Source organism: Alosa pseudoharengus, unplaced genomic scaffold, assembly GCF_046254945.1.
Source record: "Alosa pseudoharengus isolate Yale_2024_CS ecotype anadromous, Long Island Sound unplaced genomic scaffold, YU_APseudo_1.1 YU_APseudo_1.1_scf_21, whole genome shotgun sequence".
Classification (NCBI taxonomy): Eukaryota; Metazoa; Chordata; class Actinopteri; order Clupeiformes; family Clupeidae; genus Alosa; species Alosa pseudoharengus.
The window spans coordinates 18,975,799-18,983,576 of record NW_027468674.1 but is presented as its reverse complement, the minus strand read 5'-3'; positions in this window follow the sequence as shown (position 1 = coordinate 18,983,576).

Here is a 7,778-nt window from a genome sequence, read left to right as displayed (position 1 = left end):
TATGCCCTTCTCACTTCCACGGTAACGAGTTTTGACTAAAAACGGTAACATTGAACTTTCTCAAAACACATCCGAATTACATGATTTGGATGTCAATTCAACGTATGTACTCCCAATCATCCGTACATTGATCTAAAGTGCATTTTACTCCGGATAATTCCTTTAGTCATCTTAATCTTTCTAGATTTCCAGGGTCTGGATTTCCGGGCTAGTGCGCCATACTGTTGGAGGTGCAAACAAACGCTGCATCGCCATTGAGATCATTAAGGAGCTGGCTCAAGGGTTATACAAGTATTTTGTTGTGTTTAGTTGCAAGATGAAAGCACAGCTTTTGTAACCATCCATGCGTGTTCACTTCTGGCTTCTTGGCTATTCATTTGGTAACTCTAGCGGACTATTTGATGTCTTTAGAACACTCAACACATCAGAGGTGTCAAATGTTGAGTTACTCCAATCTAGATTTTTTGACATTAATCACTCCTATGATGTATTGCTATTGTCTATCCAAGGTAAAATGCCTGTTTCGAAGTTAACTGATGGTCAAATAACCAAAAATCCGATTGTTTGCACCTCCAAGTCTGTGACGTACATCTGTGACGCGAGTTTGTGTAAAAGAATTCCATTGTGTGTCCTTTGTTTATCTCCTGTGACATGTGCTCCTGTATTTTCTTCCTGCGTCCTGTGTTATGCGCTTTCTGTTCCTGATTTTGACTGTCTCCGCTCCTCACCTGTCCCTGTCACCTGTCCCTGATTATTAGTCCTATTAATCCTCTTGTTAAGTCTCTTGTTTTACCTTGTTCCTTGTCCACCTGTGCCATGTTAATCTTGTTACTCCTGTGTACTGTATTTAAGCCCTCTGTCTTCGTCGCTTGTTGATGTTGTTGTTTTCTACACACGGTTTGGTGGTTGCTACTGTTTTTGAAGTAAAGCTCCTATGTATTCCAAGCTTGCCTTGGCTTGCTGGGGTTGCTTTGGGTCTGACACTCTCCCCCGCAGACCGTATCATTGACATCACATGAGACACTCCATGTAGACACTTTCAGTTTTCATGTTCATACTCATTCCCAAAGATTTTCTTTGACCACCAACAACATGCTACAATTCCAGACAGTGGTTAAATTCATCAGCATGCAAGCGGATGACTAAGGTTTGATTCCGACTGCTTAATAGACCTCTGAAGTTTGCCTATAAAAAGGAAGTAAAGCTGCCATCTTTGCCCATATAAGGAGATCCAGGTGTTAATTGAAGCTAACTATGGCAAGTTGCATTGTAAGTTAGCTCTGGGGTAGCAAAGATCAAAGTTTGCCGTCTGAGCCTACCGAAGATCACAGTATCCACTCGAAGGCAGAGGTAAAAAGTGTGTAGAGCAAAACGTCTGCATTTCCGATTTCTTCTTTGATTATATGGTGTGCTTATTTGTATGTACTGTAAACTGCTTAGAATTCTATCAGTCTGAGCTCTAATATGGCTTAAGGGTGTGAAGTCTCACCTCCATTTCAGTGCCGCACTCATCGAGGGGCATGTCAATTGACAGGTGAGTCCCGTTTGACAACAGAGTGCAGTTGGAATCGCCAATCCTCAGCTTCTGCCCTTCCCCAGATTGTTTCAGCACAATGTGTGCAATGGATCCATTGCAGATTATGTTACCTGTAAGAGATTTGTTTGATGATGGTAAACGCACACAGTGAGGTGCTCATGATGGTAAATAAGACTTGAATTTAGAAGAAGTGTCGTGGCACACTCAGAACCTCAATATGCAATTATTTATTAGACCAACGTTTCGGCTTGCGCCTGTGAAAATGACCCTGATGAAGGCGCAAGCCGAAACATTGGTCTAATAAATAATTGCATATTGAAGTTCTGTGTGCCATGGCACTTCTTCTAAATTCAAACCTGTAAGAGATTAACAGACATTTTAACCTATTTTCTGCCACACTCCCGATAGAATACATTGGTAGGGTTTCACAGTTGTTTTTATTAACCCTGCAGTGGACAGTTTGGTGCCTACTTATTTGTCTGCCCTATTAGGAGAAATATTCTGCATTAGAGGCTGACGCTGTTAATGGCGACAGGCAGTAACAGTGGAGGGTACACGTTGTAGTGTTGTGTGTCCTAACTGTCTTGCATCGTTCTACTATACTAACATTTTTTGTTTTGTTTTAATCTGATCTACGTGCTACGGAAGCAAATAATAACTCACCAGGGTATGACAATAGTGCTGCTTTTTATACTTTGTTGCACTTTTTGAGTGGACTCTCCAGGAAACTTCTCCAGTATGGCTGGGAATTCCTCCTGCTTCTACGGAAAAACGATGCGGGCGTCGTGGATCCCTCCGCCACATTCATCGTGGCGGAACATACAGGCCGACAGAGTAAGGAAGAGAGGGAGACGGGGAGGCGTGTGCCAGAGGCTCCGTCGGATACCCCTACTTATGGTCATCCTCAGGGGTGTAGCACAAGACCCTGGGCCCCTGCATAGGCAGTCCTGATTAACAATTAACGCAAGGGCTAATGCCGAGGCAGCTACCCAGGCTATAACCAAGTCTGTGCAGTGGCTGCAGTGGATGTCCCCTGATGCGCCGATCCTAGTTATGGGTGATTTTAACCACTGTCGACCAGGGGAAGACGTCTGGACCTCTGCTTTGGTTCAGTTAAGGGTGGCTATATGTCGGTCTGTCGAGCTCTGCTTGGCTCGTTGGACCATAACACTGTGTAGGCCTACCTTCTTCCTTCCGACAAGCCGATCCTGAAGAAACAGAAGCCATTGCAATGGTTTGTTCCGGTTTGGTCGGAGGAGGCAATTCGCTGTCTGCAGGACTGTTTCAGTTGCACGGATTGGGATATATTCAAGGACGCTTGCAACGACCTAGATGATCTCATAGAGTCAGTCTCAGGGTACATCACTTTTTGTGAGGACTTAAAACATATTTCCATCTACCCCAACAACAAACCTTGGGTATCTAAATCACTCAAAAACACAATTAACCAGGGCCCAGTTCCCCGAAAGCATCTTAAGCCTAAGAGCGTCGTAAAGTTCCTCTTACGAACGTCTTAAGATTTGCCGACTGTTTCCCGAAACCATCGTAGCTTAAGAGCGTTGTGAAAACACTCGTAGATCTACGAGTGCTCCAGAGTTCTCGTTACCGGCTAAGAGCGTCTTAACAGTACTTCTCACTGAGGTCACCAACAGGACATACAGAGGAATTACAACTTAGAATACATAATCCAATTTACGTTCCCATTAGCGTGCAAAATAGCATAGCCTACATTTAATGGTCATAATAATGTGATGAAAAGCGGACAAAAAGGCAATCAAACGAGACGTTGCCAAAATAGTTTGACATTATCTTTGCTAAGTGAAGGCTATATTTTATTAGGCCTATGAGTTAAAAAGCAGAGAAAGCAACATGTGGTTTAGTGTGTACTGCATTAAAAATCTAACCTAGGCCTACACATTTCCTCACTTTTTTACTCGACTTCTTTCTTATCTTCAAACGTGTTCTTAAGTGACACCGCGAAAAATTATTGCATGGTGCAACAATCTAATCTTAAAATAACTAGATGTACCGCAGAGCGGTACAAAATATGACCGCCGCCCAGTCCAGCACATTTTTTCCACAAAAATAAATCACGCTGAAAGGCCTATATGATTCTAACTGTCTCATTAAATTGCATTATCCACACTCAATTCTCACTGGTATCTGCTAGACAAAAAGTACCAAAACATGATTAATTCATAGATTTCACATGTAAAATTAATTTTATACAACCCTACCCCCATCTTGCCTGTTCATAATTCTGAGAAATTTTTGAATGGTGTGTATGTGTGCGTGTACACGTTTACCGGTATGTTTATGTGTGTGTGTGTGTGTGTGTGTGCGTGCTTGTGTGTGTGCCTGCGTATGTGTGTTTGTGCATGTGCATGCATGCGTACATATGTCTACTGTGTGAGTATGTGTCATACGTATGATAACTGTGAATGTATGTGTGTGCGTGTGTATCTGTTTATGCACATGTGTGCACATGGAATGGGTTAACATGACCCCTGGAGGCAAACATACGGAAAAAATTGGTCATCCTAGGCCCTACGGTTCTCAAGATATTCACCGAAAAATGTGTCTGCCCTACCCTCCTTTCGGGGGTCCAGTCCAGCGGGGGGGCTACAGATCAAAACGAAAAACGATGGTTCCATGCTATCCATGTGGGGTTACATGCTCACCAAGTTTCGTGTACCCCGGTCTTTCAGTGTCCCGGGAATCCTTGACAGAAATTTGGACATGGGAAAAAGAAAAAAAAAGAAAAAATCTGACTAAACCTATATGACCGCCGCTTCGCTGCGCGGCGGTCATAATTACAATTATTTATGTCTATGTGTGGTATATAACCTACTTGGGATGCTTACATGCAGATGTCAAAGTGTTTCTATTTTCGTATTGATGTGAATTAATGTGTAGATCCGAAGTTTAAATGGTAGGCCTCTAGCTGTGACGTGCAGTCACCTGACATCACCGTCAAATTAGAGGATATTTCAGAACTATTAACGTGGACAGCTCCCCTTAAGAGCATCTTAGAAACAGTGAATGCGTTCACGCTACGAGCATGTTCGGGAAACAGTCGGAAAAACCAAACGAACGATCGTAAGATGAATCGTAGAAAACCCTCTTAAGAGCGTGTCTCCGTCGTTATCGGGAAACTGGGCCCAGTGCAATAGCTGTTATAACCAAGGCAATATCACTAGGTACAGAGAGCTAAAGAAACAAGTTAAGAAGGAACTTAAGCTTGCCAAATGTAGCTACAAAGTTAAAGTGCAGACAATGCTCTGTTCCAACAACTCCCGTTCAGTCCAGGAGGGCCCCAATCTCCCTTGGCAACAAGTCTATGATGAACTAAACAGTTAACCGTTTCAACACTCATGAGTTTAGCAGAGAACAGGAAAAGTCCAGGCCCTGATGGCATTGGTGGCTTTTTTTATTGACTTTTCTTCTGCTTTTAATTGCATTCCACATTTTAGCGGAAAGGTTGAAAAGCCTACACAACATTGACCCGGGAATTTTATGCTAGCTAATGGATTTCTTAACTGTCAGATCCCAACGTGTGAAGGTCAAGTTTGCTGACGACTCCGTCATTGTATGTCTCTTAATGATTTTAGGAAAAGACAGGATGCCATTTCCCCTGTTTTTAGAAATGGTCAGGCTGTGGAAACTGTTCAGAATTATATATATCTTGGGATATTTATTATTTACTGTGATTGACAACAAATGAACATTTGAGCATCAGGTCAACAATGTGTGTAAGAAAGCTCACCAACGCATGTACTTTTACCGCAAAGTCAGACATTTTAATGTGGACAGCACCTTTATGAAGATGTTTTATAGTTGTTTTATTTAATCTGTTGTTACTTTTTCTTTTATTTGCTAGTATGGGTCTTTAACTCCAATGTTTAATTAATGAATGTAGTAAGATTGCATGGGGCTACCTTAATTAACATTCCTTCCCTGCACAAGAACAGAACACTTAAAAAAGCCGGGTCGATCCTGGATGATCCCAGTCATCCTTGTTTTCAGAGTTTGCATTGCTTCCGTCTGGCCGTAGATTTGTGTCCAAGAGATGTAAGACACATAGAAATAAGAACTCTTTTATACCCATTGTCATCAGTTTTTTTTAAACACTCTCACATGTTTTACATGCACTTTTATTATTTATTATATTGTTATTATGTTTTTATGTTTCTATTGTTTTTATTATGTTCTTATGTTTTTATGTCCACTGTTTTCGGTGAGCCCTCATGTCGTATTTACATCTATTTGTATTATTGTACTATTGTCTATTTATGAATATGCTCTCTCTGCTGGCTGCATAAAAATTGCCCCTTGAGGATAATAAAGACACCTTGAACCTTGAACGGTTACACTTTACTTGACAGTATCGACATAAGAGTGACATGACACTGTCATGAATGTGTCATAAACAAGTCATAAATGTTTATGACATAACACTTCTGTTAACATTCGGTTTTTGTCATAACAAGTTAGGTTTAGGGTTAGGATTAGAGTTAGAGATTAGGATTAGGGTTCATGTGTCACGACAGTGTCATATGTTCATGACGGTGTCCTGTCACTCTTATGTCGATACTGTCAAGTAGTGTTACCCCTTGAACATAGTATGTGCTTATACACCATATACCAAAAAACAATTTAATTATAAAACTGATCAATAATAAGACTGAAAAGCTCTCACCTGCTATTGTTTCTATCAAACCTGAAAGAGAAAGGAAAAGGTGTTCAGTTTATCTGATCACTGTCTGAGTCAACTATAACATGGCTAACTACTTATCAAATATAGATTTTTGTTGATTGCGTCATTGTGCAAAATGCTGGGCAAAGGGCAAAATGCTTCACTGGAAGTTTCAGCAAGTTAATGTGATATGGCAATCTCCCCCAACACCTAATTCTATGGCATTGAAACATTCATAATTTATTTCCTTAATGGACAATGTGTCTCAAAATCACTTACCAGCTAGCAGAAAAATACTTGAAATTAAAAATGCTGAGAAAAACGTGGAAATAGATGTGTTAGAATATAAAAAAAGGATATGTTATCATAAATATCATGATTGCATAGAAGAACCACAAATGGTGGTACATCTATAACATGTTGCGAGAGATAACATATTTTCAACTCATACCTGTTAAATTTGAAGCAGGATGCACTAAAGTAAAACAGAGGAATTTAAAGGAAGATTTAAATATTTTTATATATAAAAAATAACATATTATCAATTCTAAGTGAAGCTGATTAGGCTGGCTAAAACGGTTCATACCACAGAACATTCTCTGAAGGTTACACAACACAATACCTTTAGAGAACATGCCCAGAACGTCTTTTAAAGGTTTATTTTTTGTGACCTTTAGGTAACGTTCCTGGAAGGTTGCATGTTTGCTGGGTAGATTCAACTTTATTGTCATTGCACAAGTAAGGACAACAGTACAACGAAATGCAGTCTACCGTTTCTTTACGTGCCTTATTAGAATAAAAAATAACATAAAACACAACAGAAGACTGATATAACCATGTAATACCAGTTACAGGTTCTATCAGCGATTGCGGGTAACGTCACTTCTGTTGACGTTCAAACAAAACAGAGAGCTAGCTTGCTACTCCCTCCCCCTCCCTCCCGTGCAACTCTCCTAAACGTGCATCTCGTCTGTGATTGTTTGGAACACTATTTATTTTGGTTTTGAGTGGTTGATAGCACTAATTGTTTTTGTGTACAGCTCTCGGACCCTAGGCTGCCTACAAAGACGCGTTTTTTGATGGCCTGCTTATGAGTTGGGCAGCTAGCGGATCGTGAGGAAAGATTAGATAAATGTGACCGTTTATGTTTGGGCCTGCAATTGCTGATGCAACCTTTAACAGTTAATATACACTAAAAATGTCACACTATCATTAGATTACAGTTTTTCTCAGTCGCTTTGGTGCTTTTCTCACATCACCATTAACATTTGCACAGCAATTAGTGCATTTCTCAAAACAATTAGTGCAAACTGCAAAACCTAGTGGATAACCTGCAAAATCACGTCACTTGCTCAAAATGGATAGTCCATTCCTCAAGAGCAAGTATTCATGTCAATGAAACGGCCAATGCAAAATAAAAGCTCGGTGACACTACCTGAACAAAACATGCTCAAGACAGCACTATACACTACTTGTACAGCCATTTGAAAACTACAGTAAAGTTACACATTGCTGTAGTTAGGGGGGTAAGTGAGTACAAGACAC